The sequence below is a fragment of the Marmota marmota genome, unplaced genomic scaffold, assembly GCF_001458135.2.
Source record: "Marmota marmota marmota unplaced genomic scaffold, marMar, whole genome shotgun sequence".
Lineage (NCBI taxonomy): Eukaryota > Metazoa > Chordata > Mammalia > Rodentia > Sciuridae > Marmota > Marmota marmota.
This window is the reverse complement of record NW_025999968.1, coordinates 19478998-19503355: the sequence shown is the minus strand read 5'-3', so window position 1 is coordinate 19503355 and position 24358 is coordinate 19478998. Positions and strand designations below refer to the sequence as shown.

At 38.2% G+C, this 24358-nt stretch overlaps 1 protein-coding gene across 3 annotated transcripts in view; it reads left to right on the top strand.

Annotated features, from left to right (window-relative positions):
• Positions 1 to 18784: 18784 nt before the first annotated feature.
• Col8a1 (collagen type VIII alpha 1 chain) overlaps positions 18785 to 24358 on the top strand; it is a 149359-nt gene continuing 143785 nt past the window's right edge. Inside the window, exon 1 of one of the 3 annotated variants that reach the window (XM_048803464.1) lies at positions 18785 to 18947. The gene's annotated coding sequence lies outside the window, so the exon portion shown is untranslated. The remainder of the gene's footprint in view (positions 18948 to 24358) is intronic. The other 2 variants (XM_015478589.2, XM_015478591.2) reach the window with 2 other exon arrangements.

The window sequence follows — 24358 nt, the reverse complement described above, 5'->3', positions numbered from 1 at the left end:
AATAGAAGGATATAGAAAGCATAATTTTTTACCTTCAGCTCTGTTGAAGAGATTAGATATACACTAATAGATGTAGTACAATGTGGTAGGGGTTGACCTACAGTAACCGATAACAACATTCTCCAAGAATTTCAAGCAAAGAGTAGTCCATACAAGTCACTGTAACATGTATCACACAGACATATGTATGTACACATGCATGTATATATATGCGCATACAAACACACACACACACACACACACACACACACACTTGTTGTAGGCCAGGAAATATGACACTGGTAACTAAATATTGTAAGAAAAGAATAATGAACTGAACAAACTTGGTGATAATTTAGTGAGGTGTATAATAATAACCAGTGAACTTATTTTATGCCATTAAAGAAAATGTTGACATTTGGTGTTCTAGCAGAGATGAGTAAATCTGGTCAAAGTAGGTAGACATTTCATATGCATCATCTTATTGAGTGGATTATTTCTTGAAAACACTAAATAAAAGCAAGATGACTGACTTCCCCAATATACTGTGCTTGGGATTTTTAACAATCTTGTTTAATACTTTCTAATTTTCATCTAAATAGTTTTTAGTAAAGTCCCTAGTATCTTAAGTAAAAATGACATACTTAGTAGAAAATACAGCCTAAACCTGAGTTTCCATATGAAGTTTAAGCTTCCTTACAAGGTTGACCACATGCATATAACTATTCTCTCTCCCAAATGCACTAAAATACAAGTAGTAAAATATAAAGGTGAGGATCCCAGAAAACAAAAGAAAAACGAGAAAGCAAGCCACAGAACATGAGAGATTGCAACAACTTTTTGAAAAACTGACACAGCAGTGGTAAATAATTTAGTTTATGGAGGATTACAATCTCAAGTGCCTGAAAAGAGTTGTTCTAGGTCAGGTTCTTTAGAAGAAGAAGCCAAAATGGAAATCCATGCATAAATAATGTAATGATGAAGTGCTCTCAGAAAAACTTGTAGGAAAATGAGGGGTACAGCAGAGAAAATTAGGCAAAACAAAACTGTTATTTCACAGAAACTATAATCTCACAGAAAGTTCTGGAGAATAAAGTGCTCCAAAAGATATCCCTTCCAGATGGAAGAGGTCTAGGCATCAATCCTCCAGTGGTCACAAGGCTGCTCCAGGCAGAGGGAGAGAAGTGTAATGTCCCATGTATATCTGGGCCAAGAGGTTCTCCTGAACCAATGACAGTCTTTCAGACAAGTGAGCAGGAGTGAGCCACTAGCAGCCAGAATCTCAAGCAGCAGGAGGCTAGATGTACACCTTCCATAAAGGTGATCTACACAGGGCACCCACAGCAGCTTCTCTAGTCTGCCCTTTTACACCTTAGTCCATCTACTTTTCACATACACTTTACTCCATCAGGTCATTGCTTCTTTGGGGATCTAGTTGGATACAATTTCCAGTAAAATTTACAGAAGGGGAGTTAGTAGGATGGGCTACTGCCACACTGTTGAGATACACCATGTATTATTTACCAATTAAATTCATGCAGACTACCTACTGGGAACAATGCAACATGTATGATCATTGATTTCAAGAAAATGCTGTATTCTGAAGATGAATGCCCACCTTTTGGGGATGTCAGTAAATCCCCCAACTGCACCATCAAAAGCTCTTTCCAATGTTCTATCAGGCAAATTGTGTTAGAAAAGGCTGTAGGCGTAAGCTATTAGCAAGCAACACACCCTCAAGCCAGGAAATCTGTGCACCAACCTAGTAAAGGGAATATTTGGCAGTGCATTAAGAGGTCCTGCTATAGGAAGATCAACAAGAATTGAAAATGGAGCTGATTCATATTTCAAACGCCCCAAATGGCTGAGGATTTTGAGGAACAGAGGTAATATAAGCAAAAAAATAAATAATCAAAAAAGTTTAGATTTTCAAATAGATAAGAAAGAAATAGCATTGAATTAGAAAGGGTGCTTGGAAAAAGAAACAATCCAGAAGAAATAAATCACTCTTAGAATGTAGAAATGCATATTATAAAATAAAAAAATTCAATGAGCGATTAGAAGTCAAGAATATCTCTCAAAAGTACATAAAAAGATCTTAAAAATAGAAGAGAAGTAAAAATATAAGTTCAGTATATTCTAACATTCAACAGGAATTCCAGAAACATGACAGAAGAAATGGGGGGGAAATTATTAGTATAATATTCAAGAAAATTTCCCCAGTTAGACATACCTCCAAATAGAGAATCCACTAAACATGTACACAAAGAAAAGACCTCAAAAGCATATATCATAACAAATATCTAAAAGCACCAAGGATAAAGAGGGCAGAAGTACCCAAGAAGAAAATTCATATATAAAAGAACTAGAATTGTATTTGGACCTTGAGAGCCTATTTGGAGTTTCTAGCAGAGGAGGGCAGCTACTTTTATGCCCTTGACCAAAGAACTATCTTCTCCTATCTGGAACGTCATCCTCTTCAACAGAGCCTGCAGCTTTGGGAGAAAAGTACATGGAGTATGAGGGAAGACAGGGATCCCCTAGCCAACCAGATTACCTGAATTAACCCTGGTGATCAATGGGATGACAAATGTCATAACCAGATTGCCCTCACATCCTAGAATTATACTTGGGAAGGTAAGCTATGATATTCATTTCCAAGATAGTAATTGATGTTCCTCATGTTTCCTTTGCATCAAAATTTCAGAATAAATATAATAAATAAATAAATAAATAAATAAATGATGTTAGCAATCCTTATTTATATAAATCCCTCTTTCTCTGTTATTCTCACTTTGTTAACCATCTGTTCTTTGGGTGGCAATAGTATCTTCCCTTTTCAACTTTAGTCTATTAACACACCAAAATCATCTTTACTCATTGATCATCCCTAGTAATGCAAACAACTCTCAGTTTTCATAGTGGATTTTTCAGAAACTTGAATTTGATACTTGTATTCTCTTGCTACTTGAATTTAGAGGAATTTCATTGCTTGTTAGTACCTCCATCAAGAGTGTTAAGTGGGAGGGAAGAAGCAAAACTTAGACTCATGTAATATTCTGTTGAGAATCATAAAATCTTAAAGTTGGAAATAATCCCCAAAGTAATCTTTTCCAATCAATGCTGAAATTTCCTCTACCCTATCTCTAACAGATATTAACCAGAACCAGATTGTGCTTGAGCACTTTGGATAGTAACAGATTCAGTATTCAGTTTCTCTAATTTTGCAGTCTTTTCCATGTTAGCAGCTCAAATAGAAGCTCTTAGGAATGGTTGGAAGCAATATTTAAACTTGGGTAGAGAATAGTAATACATTGTATTTATTTTGATTCTCCCCCACGCCCAAAACACACACACACATAATATTCCTCAAGCAAAAAGGAAGGAAGGAAATGCTTGCAAAATATTTTGTTAGCAATATCTCTCCCCCAATATTCCTTTGGGGTCCAGCAGAAAGGACTGAGAGAAGGAAAAGGAGGAAAGAAAATATCAAAATGAAGAATGAATCCATTAGTAGCTTATCACCCCTCTTCTGCTCCTACCCCTTCACCATCCACCATGTGAAGACACAGCAAGAAGGTAACCATCTGCAAACCAGGACGTGGGCCTTTACCAGAACCCAGCCATGCTGGCACACCCATTTCAGACTTCTAAACTCTAGAAATAAATTTCCATTGCTCAAACCACCTAGTTGTGATATTTTGTTATGGCAGTCCAAGATGATTTATACAATTAGTCTTAGAAAGATTTTTTTTAAGTAAATTGACTTTTTAAATGACACATTAAAAATTATACATATTTATAGGGCACCATGTGATGTTTCAGTACATGTACACATTATGCAATGCTTGAATCAGGTTGAACATCTCTCTCTCTACAAACATGCATCCTTTCTTCATGATGAAAACATTTGAGATACTTTCTTCTACATTTTTAAAATATATGTATATTATTGTCATCTACAGTCTCCCCACTGTGCAATAGCATACCAGAGCTTACTCCTACCTAACTATACCTTAGTACTCTTTGATTTTTAAAATCTGTCAAGGAATCTATCAAAGTTGAAAATAGTTTCTTGCCTACCTTAATTTAACACTCAGAATTTAAAAGATGTTTTCGTTTTTGTTCACATCACTTATTTAGTTTTAACTTGTTAATTTTTTGAAGAGAGCAGACAAGATGTGGAGGAAGACAGAATCTCCTAAGAGGGTGACCAAATGCTCAGATACTGGATTTGAACTTATGGATATTGTTTTACATCTCTGCTCCTTATTTCCTCTTCTAAAAGAAGAAGGGCTATAATCTTAAGTGGTCTAAACCTCTTTTTTATGTTTATAATTCTCCAAATCTGAAATCTAAAGGACCACATAGTATAGGAAGAAAAAGAACAGATATGTAACCAATTTAATGTGTAAAAGGAGTCATAACTACCTTCTAACCAAGGGAGTCATAGACATCTCTATAAGGAAGCTTAATTTTTTTCTATTAAGAATAAAGTGTCCTAAAAATGGTTTATTGGGGGCTCAAGTGTGAGGGGGAAAAAAGATTATAATTGAGGTCTCCAAACTGTAGTCTGTAACTTTCCCTTCTGTCTAAAATTATTCATTCATCCAACATATATTAAGGACTGAGGACAAAGAAAAACAATGAACCCTGTTCATGCCTCTTAGAGCTGGAGAGCACTTTATTAGAGTCTATAATGAGCCCTGTGAATATAAGTAACTTCACATCTTGAAAAGCAACAAAACATACTCATAGAAAAGGAAACAGATCAGAGATTTGGGAAATTCTAATGTGAAAAGTGGCTTCAGAGACTCTCTTCCCTGAAGCCTCTTCAGATGCCTTCGGGGACAGCAAGCTTCTTCCTTGTTGGTGCTTCCACAGCTTTTGTTTCTCTTTCTGTAATTGCATCTTATTATATTGTAGCACACATTTAAATGTGAGTAGACACCAAGGGGCATCAGGCTGAGAACCAAGACACTCATCTGTTTCCTAGGACCTGGCACTGCCTCTGACCTACAGCTAGTGCTCAGTACTAGGTTTTGTAGACTAGGGAGGAGAATCTTAATTGAACTGGAAGAGGAGGCTGAGGTCTGTAACTACTTGTTCAAGGACTTGCAGGTGATCCAGGTGTGAGACAGCTAGAACCCTAGATCTTCTAGCTTTAACAGCTTGTGATTAAGGAACCGACATCTCACCCAATCCCCAATTGTGTGTTCCCTGGGAAGTAATCAGAAAGTCTAGTATTAATAAGAAAAAAGCAAAATTTAAAACAAGATGTAAAAATAAAAGGAAACTGGTATGGATAGCATTTCTTCAAAGAAAAGAAAATACAAAATAACCCAATAGCACAAGAAAATATTTTCAACATCATCAGTCATTAGAGAAAAGCAAATTAAAGCCACAGTGAGATACCTCAAACCCACCAGAATGGCTGTGATCAGACCGATGAGACAATGAAACCAAAATTAAAACATATGGGCAACAATCTGTGTAGATAAAAATTTGAGGAAATTGGAATCTTCTTGCATTACTGGTAGGAGTATAAAATAATGCAGTCACTTTGGGAAACTGTAGAGCAGTTTCTCAAACAACAGAGCTACCATATGGACCAGAAATTTCACCTCTAGGATATACCCAAGATAAATTGAAACATATGGCCATACATAACTTTCACTGAGCATGAATGTGTGTCATTATTCATAATAGCCAAAAAGTTAAAACAACTCAAATGTCCAGGAACTGATGAGTGGATAAACAAAATCATGATTTATTTAGAGAATGGAATATTACTTAGCAACAAAAAGGCATGAAATATTGATACATGAAACAACTTGGATGAACCTTGGACTCGTTGTTACACATTCATATGTGCACACAATATAACAGTAATAGACAATTTTTTTAACTGATGCTATGTAGAAGCTGGAAAAAGTAAAATGGACTATTAGTACCTATTGTGTCCCATGAAGGAAACAAGTGATAATTCCCTCCTACTCTATCTCAGGATAAGTTCATTTTTCTATATTTTCTCATTAATCTTTTGAGGAATCCATCATTCATTTTCCAGATGAGGGAACCAAATGTCAGAGAGGTTAAGTAACTTCCAAGATCACAGACTAACATAGGACATATCTGGAAACCCAGTTCAAATGAGTCTAATTTCACTCAAGCACAATATGATCTTGTAGAGCTTCAAATACTATAAAATTTGACCTCTTGAAAGTTCCTCAGAAGTTGTGAAGGTAATTAGACACACTTACCTTCAAAGCTTACACAAACACTAGTTAAAACTGATAAGCTAACATAACTCTTCGTTATCCAATCTGTCTCCTGACTACCTTTTTCATGACTGCCTCAGTTGAAGAGAACTGTTCATCCCCAAGTCCCTGCCTACACCTAGAGGACACTGAATACATACACAAAGGTGTCTGGTTCCTCATTATAATCCACAAAGCACTGGACTTTGCATTCAGTAGAAGTTCTATGCATGAACATGGTGACTTAGCAAACAAACCTGCTCTTTTCCTCAGAACCTCATCTGTTAGAGTCTGTAAACAAGTCTGGATGGCGCCTGGCAAAATGCCAGAGGGAGTGGTTTGTGAAGTAATGCCATCGAGCCATTAAGTGTGGAGATTCCTTATTGGTTGACTGCAAGCCATTAAGTGTGGAGATTCCTTATTGGTTGACTGATGTATCTAGTTTATGTTAATTAGATAAGCTGTGTGGAATGTATAAATACCTCTGTGGTCCTACAATAAAGGGCTTCCACTCCTGCTGTATCAATGCACACAAGTTGTTCATCACCCCCTGATTATTTTGCTGCAGCCGGACTGCGGCACTCATCATCCATTGGAGAGATAAAATGAGGACACAGGAGAGCAGACCTGCGGATGGACTTGGTAGATGGAAAGCTATTCCCTAATGCATTCTTTAGAGGGTTATAGACAATAGCAATGGCACAAAAAATGACACACATAATACTCCATGGTCCCATTGGGTAGGACCATGTGAATAGTTTTGAAAAATGTGTTAAGGACCCAAGAGACAGATGTTACTTCTGGATCAAGCATAATTGTTGATCTTATTTACATCTCCTTTCTGCTGCACAGTGACAGATGACTGCTCAGATGGTGACTGCTCCATTAGGCACGTGAGGAATTGTGTGTGGCATGGAGCCCTCAACTGATCCACATGGACATTTCATAAGCCACTAAAATTTTGAGGTTGATTTTGTTTCTGCAGCATAGCCTAGCCTTCCCTGACTGATTCAGGTTTCTAAAGTACAGGTTATATATGAAAAGTATAATTTTACTGGAATATGCTTGACCACAAGGAACTGAAGCTGATACATAGTTTAAGGTTGAATAATATAAATTCCTAAATCCAAACTAGTCTAAAAGATATATTGAAGGAGGAAAGTACAACAGATGGGAAAAATAGTTAGCTTGTTCATCCCAGAGAAGAAACAAAAAGTAGGGCTTTGCTTAGTCAGTATCAGATGACAAGGCATGGATCAAGATAGGAATGAAGATAGACAGATAACCAAGGTCAAAACAAAGGGGCCACGAGGCAGGAGATGCCAAAAGCTGATCAGAGAAGGGCCAAAAACCCATGGCTGCATGGGGAGTTGTATTAGTTTTCTATTGCTGCTGCTGCATCAAATCATCACAAACTTAGTGTGTTAAAACAACATGAATACAATATCATCAGACCTGTAGATTGGCAGTCCAACGTGCAGCTGATTATTTAAAATTAAGGCATCAGCAAGTGTGATGCCTTTATGGAGTCTCCAGAGAGTGGCCCATTTCCTTTCTAGCTTCTAGAGGGTGGCTACGTTACTAGCTCATGCAGCCATTTCTCCATCTTCAAAGTGAGCAAGGAAGCATCTTTCTCCCTGACTCTTCAGTTCTCTAGATCTCTTTCTCTGACAACAACTAGAAAAGCTGTTCTACTTTTAAGGACTCTTGGTGATTAGATGGTGCCCATATAGATAATTCAGAACAATCTCCCCATTTTAAGATCTATAAGTCAATCACTTCCACAAAGTCTCTTTTGCCACATAAAGTAACATATACGCAGGATTCAAGATGGGGACATGGACATCCTTGGAAGACCATTACTCTTCCTACTACTGTGACCAAGTACTAAGAATAAGGAAGACAGTCAATGTATCAAGGAATAAGTTTGGTAATAGACAAGAGAATGGCTGTATTCTAATGTATTCTGAACTATAGAAGGCGAGTCCTTTGTATACTGGTTCTTGTCTTGAGGCATGTCAAGGGCAACCAGATGGTCTCAACAAGGAGTGATTAGATTTGAACTTCACCTGTGATAAGGAGTGGAATTCTGCAGACAGCAGTGTCCACAATGCTTTGTGATTATTCCTTGGCATCAATAAATGCAGGTAATGAATGGATAAGTGAGTGAAATGTTAAATAAATAAGCAGGTCTTGACCACATCTGGATACAGAAGGCAGAGAAGGGAAAATATTTTTTTTTAAAAAATGGCCAACAGAGCAGCTCAGAGAGGTATAAGGCTAGACCCTGAAAAAAAAAAAAAAACATGGAAGAAGATTGGAAAGAATTTCTTCTAAATGTGTTCCAAAGTGTCATTCTTTTTTCTTTTTTACAAAGACAAAAGAGTGAATGCATTGGCAAATAGATGTAAGCTAGAGAAATATAAGAAATTATATTAATGGTATGTTTAGAAAAGGATTATTGGCCAAATGTTCTTCAGGAAACCAAAAACTATACATAGCTTTTGTAAAAAAGGATTGCAGAAACCTTGTAATTATCAAAGTAGGATCATTTTTTAATGAGTTTTTATCTGTAAAGAAACCTAAGTGGATAAGTCCATGTTTTAATTATAAAGTGATCTCTGCAGGGGAGGCATACTGCATCTGGGTCCACTGACTCAGTAAAATATAGTAAGAACTGAAAAGTATAATAAATCAAAGCCCCTATGAGCAACACCCGATTAAATTTCTTTCTGGCTTTTGCACAATGGTGGCAATGGCTGTAATCCAGAACATAAACAAAACTCATATGGAAGCAACAAACACATTTAAAATAAAACTTATATTATTCCCCAATCCAAAGAACTTTTTGTCTAGGACGTTGTGACTTATTTATATTTCTCAGTAACTCCACCCAGTGAATAAAAATCACATATGAGGACCAAAAAAGGCAGCATTTACATAGTCTAATGATTCCCATATATGGATGACAGATATACATGCCAAGAAGCTTGGAAATTCCTTTTTGGAAATTGATTTAATGAGATGGTGACAAGTGAAGTGTGTGCATAGTCAGTTCGATGTTAACCCAGATATTTATATTCTCATCTCCAGAAATGCAAGCCACTTGTTCTCCATTATCAATATGCTCTAAAACAACATGTAAATAATGGGCACACTGCCATAAGTTGAATTTGCTAAAAACAGTCCCAGGGCATCAAAGAAACCAGAGATTTAACCACTGCTAATGCAACGTGAGAGTTGTTGGGAATGACACAAGTCTTAAACTCCTTGCTTCTTGAAGCTTACTTGAGGGACTTGACAAACAATAATAAACGAGGACCAGAAAGAATCAATTTGGCCTGCCACTTGAATTATGGGTTCTTCCAGATCGCCACATTGATTATCCTACTTATATAGGTTGTCTCTGGTTAAACATAAAATTTAACACTGGCTTTGCCAGCCACCCAATACGTCTGTTTACTGTGGATCCAATCAGATGGGAGATGAAATGAAATTTGAAATCTTTAAGGGGTCTTCTTACTTCTTCGCTAACATGTAACTGGGGATTTCATAAAGAGTGGTTGAAATAAACTGATTCCATACTAGGGCAAAGGAAACAAGAATATGTTAATATATAATACCTCTAACACACAACCATGAGAGTGTTCATCTGAAGTTTACCACCAATCCATCTATCCTTTTTAGTATGTGATTCCTAGAGTCACATACTACTATCTCTTGGTTTTCTTCTGTTTCCAATCACTGTCATCTTTAATCCAGACACAACCTGGTGCAGTGAGGTTTTACCTCTTCAATCTTGAGGTCCTCTCTGACTCTTAGCACCATGCTCTGATTTCTATCCTGCTATTCCCCATCAAACTTGGTGCCCCTGTTATTTTTATTCATCCAAACACATTTTCCATAAATATTTACCAAACATGATACTATGTTCCAGGCACCATGGTAGGCAATGACGATGGATTGGAGAAAAGATGTAGATGTTTCTCAACTTTCCCTAATAGATCCAGTTTCAACCTAATTCCTCTAGCTATAACCCTTGAGTCGAATATTTCAGTACCCCAGTAGCCTTGGCCCATGATCTGACATAGATCGTTAGAAGAGCATCCCAGACAAGCTGACCCTGATTCTCAATTCAGGACATAGAGAAGATCCATTCAACAGTAGAGCTTCACTCCTAGTTTGGCACTTCAGAATCCCACAACAGTAAACTGCCTCTTCTTGGTGTCAGAGCAGCTGATATAATGCAGTGGTAATTACTTAATGCCATTGTCTAGAGGTCAATGATTAAACTAATATCAAAGGAATATATTTCCCTTACTTCTATTTTTACTTTTGTTATTTTTGTGTCTAATATTAATGACTTTATAGGAATCTGTGCCATTCAGGAACATTAAGAAATCAATCTCTTTAGTACCACTCATTTCCTTTCCATATACAAATTGAGGACAAAGGGAAGTTTCCAAATGATCCCTAATGAGCTTTCTATACCAGAATTTCTAACCAATATGTACAAAATTCTTTCCTATGAGTCATTCCTTTTCCCCCATACCCATTCCATTATGATCTAATATTAAGTCAATCTGATTTATTCAGGCAAATGTAATAGCACATTGACACTGAGTCAAGCCATCTGAAGTATAACTCCCTCCACATGGTTACAGTATCTACAAGCATGAAGATATCACCACACACATTAGAAAAGTCTCCTCTTGGCAATTTGCTAAAAGGGAGAAAATAGTTCATAAAACTAAAAATGAAGGAAAATGTCGCTTGTTATAATTATGAGGATTCTCCAGCTATGGAGCTCAGTGATTTTCTGACACAGTAATCCGGGAACTATTGGAATAGTATGTTTCTTTTTCATCTATTAAGTTGAAAAATAATACTTTCTCAACACTAACCATAGCTAATAAAAATCAAATAATATACATGGAAATGCACTGAAAATTCTTAAGTACTATCTATATTTAAGAGAAAGTGTTGATGTTGGTAGTTGTGCTAGTCCTCGTGAATGGAGGGATGGCAATTTTTCTCACAGAGTTTCTCAGTTTAGGGCCTGCAGAGCACCTCTCCTAGGAGAAGGCTCTTGGGGAGTGATCAAAGAATGAGTTGGTTTTGTTTTCAAATAACCTTAGAAACAATGTAATTATAATATATACCCTTTAGAATTTGAAGAAGCACATTAGCCATTCAAGGCTTGGCACAGCTCTACTATAAAGAAATTTGTTTAATTTTAATAATGCAGAATGTATGAAACATGAATTGATATGAAATACTTTTTCTACATAATACATAATAATATTCCAAGATTCTAGAGTCCCACAGAGAATCATTGTTATTTAGAGGAAACAGGGAATTGGGTGCTTACCTCAACCAATGTTCACTATAATTGGCCAACTTCTTCCCTTCATAAGATCCCAAATTCCTCCCTAGACTAACAGCATGAAAGGTGAGATTCTTCATTTATGAGTAAAACCACTGACACTAACATCCCCTTCAAAAATTAAGACCCATATTTGGAACCTCCTTTGTAAACCCTACAATTTACCATTTTTTACACATATGCCTATACTACTTTTGCCATGAATAATAATAATCAGAGGAAAATATATTTATGGATTTAGTGACAGGTGAATCACAGAAACTCAAAATGGAAATAAATCAGCAAATGACTATTAGTGTGTTTAGCTCTAGGCTAGTGAATTAAGTAACACAAGAGTTTTCTGCTTTCAAGCACTTTTGCCTTTTTGACTTCTTAATTTGAGAAACTTGTGATCTGCAAGGTAGAAGTAAGGATAAAATAGCACAAATTAAAATAATAATTAACATGCCTTTATGCAAACATAAACATGAGTTCTCTTCAGAAATGTCACCAACAGTAAAAAAAATCCCCCTGGTCCAGACCCACCGAAAGTGGGGAATGGTGAAGCCCATCCCATCTTGAACAGTGTTCTTCTATTGCTAACTAACCAGATGCAGTCCTTCTATGATAATAAATCCAATACAGAAAATCTAACAAAAAAATTCAAGAAAGTATACAACATGCCTAAAGATCAATTAAGTTGAAAACTTAGAATAAGAAAATTATATCACAAAATAAATGAAGATAAGAAAAATTGGTGAAACTAAGAGTGATACAGACTCCTGTAGAATCCAATGGGACAAAAACAATGAGTCTGGGCATAGAGAGTTTTATGGAATCTGACCACATTTTTGCACAAGAATTTAAGTCTCATTTCTTAGTAGTTCATGTCTGTTCCTTTAATAAGGTAATGTCCAATTAATGATGTGCATAGTAATTATGTGTTTAAGATTATCTGGCAAAGAGACTTACCTATTCCCTTATGAATAGAATGAAATTCCAAGAGTGTGACTTTCCTTCTAGGAAAATAAGCAGGCTGCCAGAAATGAAGAGATGTGCTACTGGAACACCAAGACACTGAGTGTGCTCACAAAACCATATGGTGAATCTAAGCAGAAATGACAAGGGCCAACCATTCTAGGTCACATTTAGGAGATAAATTCATGAATAATATAGAAGCAAAGATGTGTGGGGATCTAAATTATCCCCCTTAAGTCATGGAAGCTCTCTAAGGATATCATGGAAAATGTTTTCACTTTAAAGGAAGTGGGTGGGAACCAGTTACCGTGAGATAGTATGAACCTGCAAGGTGATCTGGAGATGGGACATGCCAGCATGAGGCCAGGGTCCCTGTGAGATTGCTCACCACAAATCCGAGTTCCTCATGAAAATCTTAGATTGTATAACTCTGAGCAGGAATTATTGAATTTCTTAAAATGGAACATGAAATAAATACTAGAAAGAGTTGAAGAGAATAAACCATGAGTAGAAGGGATGGAGAATAAAAGATAAAGCAGAGATAAAGAATTACTCACCAGGCAAAGTCTAGGGTTAAGACAATTCCCATATTGCAAGTAAGTTCTAAGATAGCACATAGCAGGAGTAAACTATAGTTCTCTACTATCCCAGGAGGCTTTCATTTTTCCACTCCTGAGCCAGAAGAAAAAAATCCTGGGCTATCTTGCTCTTCCTTATTACACTAACACCATATCAGAGAATTTGCACAATGAAATTGGAACAGGAAAAAGATTGGAGTGACTTTAGATGGACATTGGTAATAATGAAAATAAAAGCTAGAAAATAGTTTGGAATCCTTAATAAAAGCCTAATTGTTTGGTTAAACTAGGAAGAGTTATAATAATTTAATCCATGGCCAAAAGTGCAATCATATGGGCATGGTGGCATGCACCTGTAATTCCAGTGCTCCAGAGACTGAGACAGGAGGATCACAAGTTCAAGGCCATCCTCACCCATTCAGCCAGGCCTTAAGTAACTTAGTAAGACCCTGTCTCAGAATAAAAAAATTTTTAAAGATTGGGATGTATTTCAGTGGTAAAGCACCCCTGGGTTAAATCTGCAGCAAAAGGTCAATCAAATTTTCCAAATTAGATAAATAAAGGGGTATAACACTAGGAAGAGGGAGCAGTTTACAGTGTGAATAGGAAACTTTTTAGGTAATCAAACTAATTTATTTGTTTGTCAAGTAAATCTGAGGCATTGGAGAGAATTTTCAGAAATTGGGAATCTGTGTGGTGTGGGTACATTTTCATCACTCATAGGAAAATTACTACTTGATTCTGAGAAGAAAGTTTAAAAGCTAATGGTTTAGTCTGGGAGATTTCTACCATGTTGTGAAATTTAGGCAGTGGTGACAGTTAAATGACAATGGTACACTCTACCTTTTAGGATTCTGTACCTAGAATTCAGACAAGGTTTAGTTTTAGGATGCACTCCCTCGTAGCAAACACTGAACTACATTATGAGCTCTTCCTTCCATGCCTAAAATTAAATATGTTCTGTCATTGAGTATTGTTATTGAGTATTGGGTTGACTTCATAGGCATCCACTGACTGGCACCAAGCATGCTTCTGAAAAGTAGAAGGGACTTGAGAGAATGTCTGTTAAGCTTCCTTGTTTTACAAATACAGGCACTGAATCCAAAAAGCACAAAATATCTGCCCTGTGTTTTCATGGGAAGTTGATGGCTGAGCTGAGACTAAACCCCAGATATTTCAACTCGTGTCCAGTACTCTTTACAAAACCAGCAGAAGTTGGGCAGCAGTCATCTGTGAAATAACTAGACCAACAGGAAAACAGTGGCTTACAAAATCCTATGGTCTTTTGGAACATATGAGAGGTGCACTTTCATTCCGTGCTGTAAAGCATTTGTGATTTTTATAAATAAAACCCTATTTTAAATGCCCTAGGATAGTTGGCAATTTTAAGGGCCTTACAAAGCCAGGTCATATTTGATGATGCTTAGTTCAGGCTGAGGCTGACTAACTGATGGGTCATTTGACTGATGGAAAGTAACTTCTTTATACTACATTTCAAATTGTCAGATTTGCTTGAAGCAAACACACCTGTCTATGATTCTTGCTTAGACCAAAAGCCAACCTCATTTGCATCTTGAAGCACTTAGGATTAAGAGGAAGAACCAAAACTTGAAATTTGCCAAGGGCAACACATACAAATAATTGGAAGTTAGCTATTTGAGAACACGGATGTGAATATCCAGCTTTTAGAGCCAGATTTCACTGTTTTCCAAGCCCAGATCCCTTAAAATCTCAAGTATCTAAAAGACGACTTTTCTGACACAGAGTAACCACCACCCTTCATATTAATCTCATGTGTCAACCTGATCACACCCTGGGAGTGTCCTGCCTTCTGATTTCCTTCTTGCAACCACAGAGGGCACTGTTAGGGGAAACTGGACTAGAGCCTCCTCCATTTCACCTTGTTCAGGCCCCAAGTCTGCAGAAATCAGATACTTACTTCTGTTTATAAGTATGCTAATGCCTTGGGACATGCAGGTAAGCATTTATCTGCAAAGTTACAATAAAGATATTATATTGAAAAAGTTGAAGTGTTGGTAATATGCCACTTCCATCATGTTATTCTACGGCTTGAAAGTCTTTATGACCTAGAATACAGTCAGACTATGGAGGTGACATTAAGGCCTTCCACAGGCTGATGTCACCTCTCTTTTCTACTTCATAGCCTCATTGTTCTACTACGTGGGCCCTTCCCTTCAGCTAGGCTGGCTAATTCACCAGCTTCTGAACATTCCTGTACTTTCCCCAGGTGCACACATTTCCTCCCTAGCCTGCCATGCCCTGGAGTTCATCACCCTGCATCCAGATGCTACCTTCCATGACCCAGCTCAAATGCCCCTTCCTACCTGAAGTCTCTTAACTACCTAATTAGCAGAATTTCATGCTTTTTTTCCACCTCCACAAGAACAAAGCCACATTTTTTTCTGTTAAATACTTCCACACAGATTGGTATCCATTCTTAATAAATATTTGTTAATTGATTGATTCTGAATAACCCCTAGCCCTCCAAAAAAATTTTACTTTTGCAAAGGGCTTGAAAGTAAGGTGTTCATCTATAGCTGGCAGTACATCCACACAATGGAAACTTCAGAGCATCTAGTATGCTGTCATTGGATTCATTTCTTTTCACCAATCTAGGACTTTCAACTCTTAGTCACCTTTGGAGAGACCCTAGGAAGGGCACACTAGAGTCAGCTCAGAGATCGCATTCCTGGATTCCCAACTCATAGTCCAGATCTGCTACTGAATCAGATTCAGGCAAGTGTGAACTGGAGAAATGAACTAATCATTAGCTCCTTCCAAACAAAATGAAAGGAGGGCTTTTGTTATGTTGGCTGCATATTCAGGTTTGAAATAAGGGAGTGAAGGAGGGAAAGGGAGAAGAAAAACAGCCTACAGCTGTCAATTGCCTTCTCTTTCAGTGTACTTTCTTGTTACCCGCCCCCCTCCTTTTTTCCTACTTTTCACAACTATGTGATGGAACTGGAATGTTTGGGAGACATTAAATTAAATCAGGATTGAAAAGAAAATTTGCTCTTACCTAATGGAGGTGTTCACTAACATACTTTATCACCCAGACCCTCCTCTACCTAGGTCTTCTTTTGTTGCCCAGAACACATTTCTTTGCTAAATTGTAAAGTGCCAGAATTGGAATCCTACCTGTAAAGTCATGTTTGGTTTCAGAGTTCAGTTCAGGAATAGACTGGCCCTGTTTCCAGGTCCAGTAACATGTGTTCTTCATGTCATAGACTTCACTTAATAGACTTGAATACATCCTCAAAAGGCATACTATTTGAAAAGAGGAAAACCAAATATAGAAAGCATCAAATCAAATAGCAATTGGGCAGAAAAGCTAAGGTTAAAGTTTTAGCTTAGTACTCATTAATTTTTTTATTCATTCATTAAGTGAACAACTACTGTCTAGTCTTTGTGTCAAAACTCACAGATGTCACTAATTCATTTATTCAGTTAGTCAGACTACACATATTTATTGAGAACTTATATACTGCTAGCTAGTAAACCTCTAGTTAGAACTTGTTATAGCCAAAACTTTTACTGAATGTAAGTTGAATAAAAAACACAAAAACAAAAAGTTATCATTATTAAGCCAAATAAGAATGTCAAAAAACATCATGAGCAAATCTGAATAACTGCCTTAATGTCAAATTTCTGTTTATGATAAAAATCTCAAAGTTTTTATTATATGAATCATTAAATCTTTATATCCTCAGCACATAGGATTTTACTTTGTTGACTTCCAGGTATATTCAATTGAGAATGAGCTTTGTTACAAATGAATCAATTGGTTTGAGGCTGGAGAGGCATACAGTTGAGAATATGTCTATAAAAAACTAAGTCCAGGTAAACTTAGCACACATGGTGGCAAGTATGATTATTATTTGAATGGCACTACTGAGTATTTTCTTAATAGATTCTTTTTTAAAAAAAACTTTTTTATAATTGTGGATATTTTCTAGACCAATGTTCTTAAGGAGAGGAAAGGAAATTGCCCTTCTGAGTCATTTAGCTAAGTCAAGAGATTTTTTTATTTTCATTTCTAGTGGGAGGCCACAGAGTGAGTAGTGGTAGGGGCATCTGATGGGTAGAGGCCAGGGATGCTGCTCAACATTTTAGAATTCACAGGAGAGGTTCACACAACAAAGAACTGTTTGGCCCAAAATGCAAGTATTACAGAGTTTGAAAAGCCCTGCCCTTTAACCATCAGTTTTCCTTTGCCTGGTACCTGGTACCACCCAAAGACATCCAAGCCTAATTGGAGATCAAATTAGGTGTTCTGTATAGCAACTCTTGTGCACTGAAGAGTGCAGAAGGTCTTCAAGCTCACTAGCTGTGTGGCTTTCTACCTATTGTTAGCTTGAGCTAATTGCTTAACCTCTTTGAGATCCCTTTCATTTAAAAAAATTTTGCATAATATGGACCATAACTAACTCGGTTGTAGTGAATACTGATTGAGTATATGTGCATACATAAATATTCATTTAAAACTTATCCCTTATTCTTTTTGGCTTGCCCATTCTTCCCTCTGTTTCTCCCTTCAGCCTCTCAGTACCCCCACCCCCTTTCCCCTAGTCTCAAGTTTTTTTCCCTTAAAATGCTTTGATTCCTTCGGTGGCAAAAATCAGGTTTGGGCTAGGAAGTGAGTCACCACTCAGCAGCGAAAGGAGCTTGTTTTTCTTTCTCTGAGCGCATTTCTTAATAATTTCAGCCTGATCCTTCAGCGCTTGTTGGTTGAATCCTCCCTGAATGTTTAAGACACGGAGAAAGGACTGTGACACCAAGATGTTTTTCGATCATTGGGAAGGAGAGTTTTTAAAATACCGAAAATAACCAGAGGGCAGCAAGCCCTGAAATCCTAGGTTACATAAGCAGACGTTGGAGGATTGGAGGAACCGGCTGGTTCCTCTCCACAAACCGGTCTCCATTGATACACCTTAATGCGGTACAAGTCTCAATAGGAGCCCTGGGTGCTGAACACCACAGGAGTAAAGAGCACTTCCCTGTCAAATCAGCGTTGGCTGGACTGATGAGGGATGGGGCTGGGTGTTGCTGGGGCCGGTAGCACCGCGGCTGCGGAGGCTGCAGGGGCTCTGCAGGCTCTAGGCGGAGTGGGTCCCCTTGCGCTCCAGGTCCCGGTCCAGGTCCACCCAGCACTTTGTGCGGCTCGGACGACTAGCTCCCTACTCCTTTGCCCAGCTTAAGAACCCTTCCGTGTGCCCCAACCGTTATTTAGCCTTTCAAATTCACAGAAAACACCTTTAGTATTAACTGTCACACACAACTTCCCTCACCAAATGTCAATCAAAACCGGAAAATAATCCAATTCCCATTTTCTTCCAAATCTTGCCTCTCGGTCTCTCAGTGTCTCGCTCCCTTTCTCCCTCCCCGCTTTCCCCCTCCACCTGCCCCCCATTCATTTCCTCCCCAACTTTCCCCCATCTGTGGTCTAGATCTCCTTCTCTGTTTTCTCCCTCTCTCTCATGCCCTTCTCCACTCCTTCTTCCTCCCCCCACCCATCCCTGTCTCTCCTCCCTCTTGCAGGCAATCAGCTCTGCCCTCTCCGCCCTCTCGGCCCCTCCCCAGAGAAGTGTCCAGCTCCTCCAGGGGCTGCCCGCCCGCCGCTCCTTCCCTGCCCACCTACTATGAGGAGCAGCTCCTCCCACCTGCCCATAAAAGCCAAGTGCATGTTACCAGCAGCGGATCAGAGCACTTCCCTGGTCCTCTCCGTGGGAGCCCGCAAGCCTGTCTCCCTGATCATACGTGTACAAGGTAAGACACTTCTGCAGGCAGTGGACCTACTAGGGGTTCCTGCGGGGGAATTAGTCAGGTCTGGGCAATGCGCTCACTGTTTGGTTAGAGTTAATTTGTATGGCTGCCTGATCAGCTGCTAGTTGCTAGTTACAGCAACTGGTTTGAAAACAAACTTCTGTTTGAACAGTGAAATAAAACTCCTTTTCGGTAGAAACAGCAGCATAAATATTACAAAACCCTTTTCTCTTTTTAAATCCCTTTTCCCCTCTTGCTAACTGTTGCTGAGGTTAAACTGTATCTGTTTTGGGTGTTAATACTGACGTTTTTCATTGTAAATATTTCATATATCCGCAGGGGCAAGGAAAACATTGTCCCATTGTCAAAAATGTACTTTAAAAGAACACAATTAGCTTCCTAAAAATAGCACAGTCAAAAGGTCTGCTAACAATTTTGCCATGTTTTCCAAACCCCCCAAGACAGCTTCTGTGAGTTCTTAAAAAAAAAAAAAAAAATCTTTCCAGGTTTAAGTGCTTGGAAAAAATGATGTGAACGGGTGCCCTTTGCACAGGGACAGTAATCAGGTGGCTGGTAGATAGGAAAGAACAAATCCAAATTTACAAGCTGGGGCAGGAAGAGTTCTTACAGAGCTATCTTTTCACCAGGTTTTAAAATGAGAATTGTGTTGGGACGAGGAAAGTATATAAAAGAACTTCATGAATTTCTATACACACACCTAAACATAAAGCGATTCAATATGTTTCACAGTAAGAGAAAAATACAGGCCAGATTATACAATACTTCTGTGTACACCAGACTGCTATAAAGAAAAATCAGCTAGAGTGGATTTGAAAGTTTTAATCCTCCTCACCACCCCTTCTTCCTTCATCTAACAAAACCTACCTGATTGGCAGCCGATTCTCACACAACTAATAGGTGTTTAAGCTACCCTCTGGGAAAAAAACGAATCTGTTCTCCCCAAGGTGGAAAGAGTGTGTGCACCTGTGAGAGCAAACCACCGTCCACTGCTACTTCAGTAAAAGCAAGACTCTTGGTCCATGCAGTTTGCCATCAAAGTCTGTGGGTTGTGTGGGATGAAACTCTCTCTCATGTGGGAGAAAAAAAAAACTTCTTCAAATGTTTCCTCTGGGGAATTGCACAAGACCGCTTAGAGAAGGCAAATTGAAGCTGCCAGTCAGAAAACCAAACCACTATTTTGGCCCTTAAGGTTCTTAAAGTAAGAGAAACCCATTCCCTTTTCTTGTTTGGTTGTTGGTTTATATTGTTTCACAGGAGAAGGAAAAACTCACCAAAGCTGTACAAAATTTTCCTCTTTTAAAGAAACTAGAAATCATTGTTAGACATCCCACTGAAGGTCTTTCTAATGCAAAAGATATTTTAAAATTCTGTTTGAGATAAAATGAAGGGATTCACTGCTATTACTCAATGAAAGAGTTATATGTAAAGCTTTCTGTCATGTTAAATTTTTTTTCCATTGGAAAAAAAATTATTGCAAAGGAGTGTGGTTTCCTTTAAGAAAATGATAAAAGATTGCTATTGACCAAGATTATATGTGACCTGAACATATTAAAATACCTTTTATCTCAAGCCACAGTGCAGATGGCTTGCTTTATATCTGATGTAACTGGCTAATCAACCATGACTGAGCACAGGTATGAAAAAAGGCCAAACCAAGTGCCTGATATGTCCAAGTTCTTTCTTCCTTTATGGTAGTGTCTGACTCCTGCCCATCATCCCAAGGATGAACATTCACTAGATTCCTTATGTGAAGTTGTCTTTCCCGTGGTAGGGGGAAATGTTCCCAGTGTCAAAGAGCTCCCTGTTATTCCTAAATTTGGGGATGAAAAGCATTCTCTGGGGTTTTGCTTCTGCTTTTCCTGGCAGTTAGTCCAGTGGATCAGCTATGAACCATTTAACAGTAACTGCCTTCCCTATGTGCCATCAGGTTCAACCCCCTAAATAACTAACTGGGTGAGATCATCTTAGATTGTTGGTGATCTAACCCTCCCAAGGGGGCTTTACCAAAATGATTCCTTCCATAGGGCACATATCAAGCAAGTTGGCACTTCCCTTCTTAAGTTTTTAGAAAACTCAGTGGTGAGGTTTCACACAGAAAACCCCAGTATTGTCCCTTCTGCCTAGGATGTAGTAATATGAGTCTCCTGTTTTTTGCCTTTCTAAACTGCCCCTGAGTCAGATTCTTGGCTATACTTACCCAACACCAGTGCAGCAGGCTTTAATTGACTTCTTAACATTTCTCAAAAAAAGAGAAGATAAGTGCTCCTTTCAGGAGAGACACAGAAGGGTGCTTTGCTGACTTCCAGGGCCTGCCATACTTATGGAAACAAAACATTTTAAATATTCTACTATTGTTAAAATCGCAAAATATGTCTTCTCCATGATCAAAAAGCATATGCTCCTATATTTCCATTTGAAAGGAAAAATCAAAGACAGGAGGATGGGAATGAAAAAGGAATTAAGAGTGAAGTTGGAGAAATCACAGAAAAATGATCAGGATCTCTGATAAAAATATAACTCTTGCGGTCTGAGGGGGATGAAGAAGAGCAAAATCCATGTCTGCTCTTAATTGTTTGTTTCTTTGATTTTTGTTTTCCACCAAGGAGAGTATTGCTACTGATGAAGTTAAGATCCATCTCTTAACTTGTTCTTCTCCTTAGTTCTCCTTCTCTGACCAAAAAGAATAGCTGAGTCCTAGAGACAAAAATGATTTCAGTTCAGCCCTATATTAAAACCCACAGGAATCTGCCAGTTATAATTTTAAAAGCTCAATTATGGGCATAAAGCCTCCAAACATATTTTAAATAATGAGTAGGTCATTAATCTAACTCTCCTGGAGGGTACAGTGTTGGTGATTATTTATTTGCAGGTTAGAAACAGCTATTTACTTCTTCTTCTCCAGTGTCACCCAGCGTGGTATGGGTAACTACAGAGTGATTAAGACATAAACACATTCCCAATCCCTGCTCCTCCAAGAAACCACTGAGAAACAGGTCTTTCTGCATGTGTAAACTTCCTTTTCTTCACTTGCTCCCCATAAACATGTATGTGCATAATGTAAAGAGGGCAACTGATCTTGAGACTTGGGTGAGGAGTCTTGTGAGAGAGAGGTGCACTGTTCTAACTGCTAAGAAAAAAAAAAGCAGAAGAGATGAAGAAGTTAAGGGGACAAAGGATGCCTGTGGAATCTAGAGAATCTTTCTCTTTAGCATCTTGTGAAAAAGATCTTTCACTACCTAATGTGTCTAGGAAAGGGGGGGACAGTGGAGAGAAAGGAACAAGTTTACAACTTGTTACCAAATGCTAAGGATATAATAAGAAAGATCTCCCAATGGCCTGGCAGTCATTAACAGCTGTTCACACCCCACAGTACTAAATTATAGCTTTGCTAACTCCCCTTTTCTAGAGAGCCCAAGAAGCATAAAAAGTGAGAGAGAGTTAACCACATTTCAGCACCAACAGGCTAGTCAGAGATTCCACTATCACATCAGTAACTATTTGCTGTTTGAGGAAGGAGGTTCTTTGCCATCTTTCCCCACGCAAATAGATTTACAGGAATGAAGTTAAAGGGAGTCACACAAGGTGACAATATCCACAACCTGGAAGCCCTGCGTACACAGATCCATCAAGGCGGTGATATTGCATTGGAGGAAACTAAAGTAAATAAAACAAAAAGTTCTCCAGAACTAATCATAATCATCTAAAATAATGAATTCTGATTTCTCAACGTCCAGTAGGAGCTAAAGTGACAACTGAAGCTGATTACGTGATGTATTAAAAGATGCCTGATGATTCACCCTTTGTGTCCTTTATTTGGAGCTCGCTTCCATTTCCCTTCCTGGAAAACAAAAAGTGGCCCTTCTGTCCTTCAGCAAAACCTTCTCAGGGTTTTGCAGATGTAGTCACAGTGCCTCTACACCACAGCCTTTGTTTTTTCAGTGGAAGAAATCTCTTCAATTCTTATAGATCAAGTTTTTGGAGTACCACTCATACTTGTGGCTTTTCTCATTACCCAAAGTCTCCGCAGACTTCTCTTAAATAGGATATAAATTTTCACTCCATCAAATAAAAAATGTCACATTTTTTTCTAAACCTTTATTCCTAGAAAAAAAGATCATTTCGAATTTTTCCTTGCTTCCAATAAATTCTCTGAGATTTCTATAGAAGCACCTTTTTAAAAAAAATCCAGTTTCTAACTTCTTGATAATTACAAGAACTTAGAGTATCCAAAATATAAATGCTAGAAGAAACTTTGGAGCTAATCTTAACTAAAAGTTCATTTTACAGATGGGAAAAGTCAGAAAGATTGATGTCTTTCCCAAGATCACTTAGATGGGTGTAGCAGAACCAAGATCAAGTAGCTAAACTCTGTAGTCAGTGCTCTGTCTTGAGAAACTATGATGTGTCTCCCCACACAACATGAAGCTAAGGTGTCTGTGACGATGCTGAGCATCCCGTAAGAATTCAACACGTAGGGGTCTCAGAAACCACAGCTGTAGAGGTTTAGACTACAGCTAATCCTCTGCCACAGAATGTCTAGGAAACATTGATGCAAACACGTGAGAGTAGAGTCATTGATCAACACCATCATTATATGCATTTCCCTGTTCCAGAAACGGGTACCCAATAACTGCTGGGTAAATCTGTATTCAGTGTGAGAAATTATGAATTTTTTTTTCAAATTTAAGAAAATGGCTGAGTATAAAATATCAATCTTTCTTATCTCCTTCCATAATAATCCCTATAAGAAGTCTGTAGGGACAGATAAGGACTCAAATCTCAAATGTTTAAAAGATTTCCTCATGCTTTAGGAAACATAGAAGAGTTCATTAAACTTCATCAGTGGCTGCAGTATTCTGCCTATTCCTTCCCACCTTTACCTGAGTTCTAGAAGTTATATTATTTTCTGAAATATGATGAGGACTAAGGTCTCATTCTAATATTTATGTGACAGAACATAAATGTTAATATATTAATGTATGATGATTTACAGTATAATCTTCCTCCTCTTCCACCCAACAATGTGTTGCCAATCTAACCACCTCATACCTTCCTGAGTCTTTAAAGAGAGAAAGAGCAAAATACACATGATAGACCATCAGGCAAAATATGAGGAGCATGCTGATTGGAGGCTGTAGACTTGAGGTGTAATGGGGGCAAGGAGGGGTTATCAGGAGCCACCAGTACAAAGACAGGAAGGTGCAGCCATGAGAGTCCACAACTCTGAAACAGAGGAGAGATTCCTGAGAAATTCCAGGTGCTGGAGAAAGGGTTTTTATGATGGTGTGAACCCAGACCCTCTATGTGAGAGATGAACGCCCATCTGGGTCAGTATTCTTTAAGCACTGCACCATTAAAAGATGGGATCACACTGGTAAAAAAAAAAAAAAAAA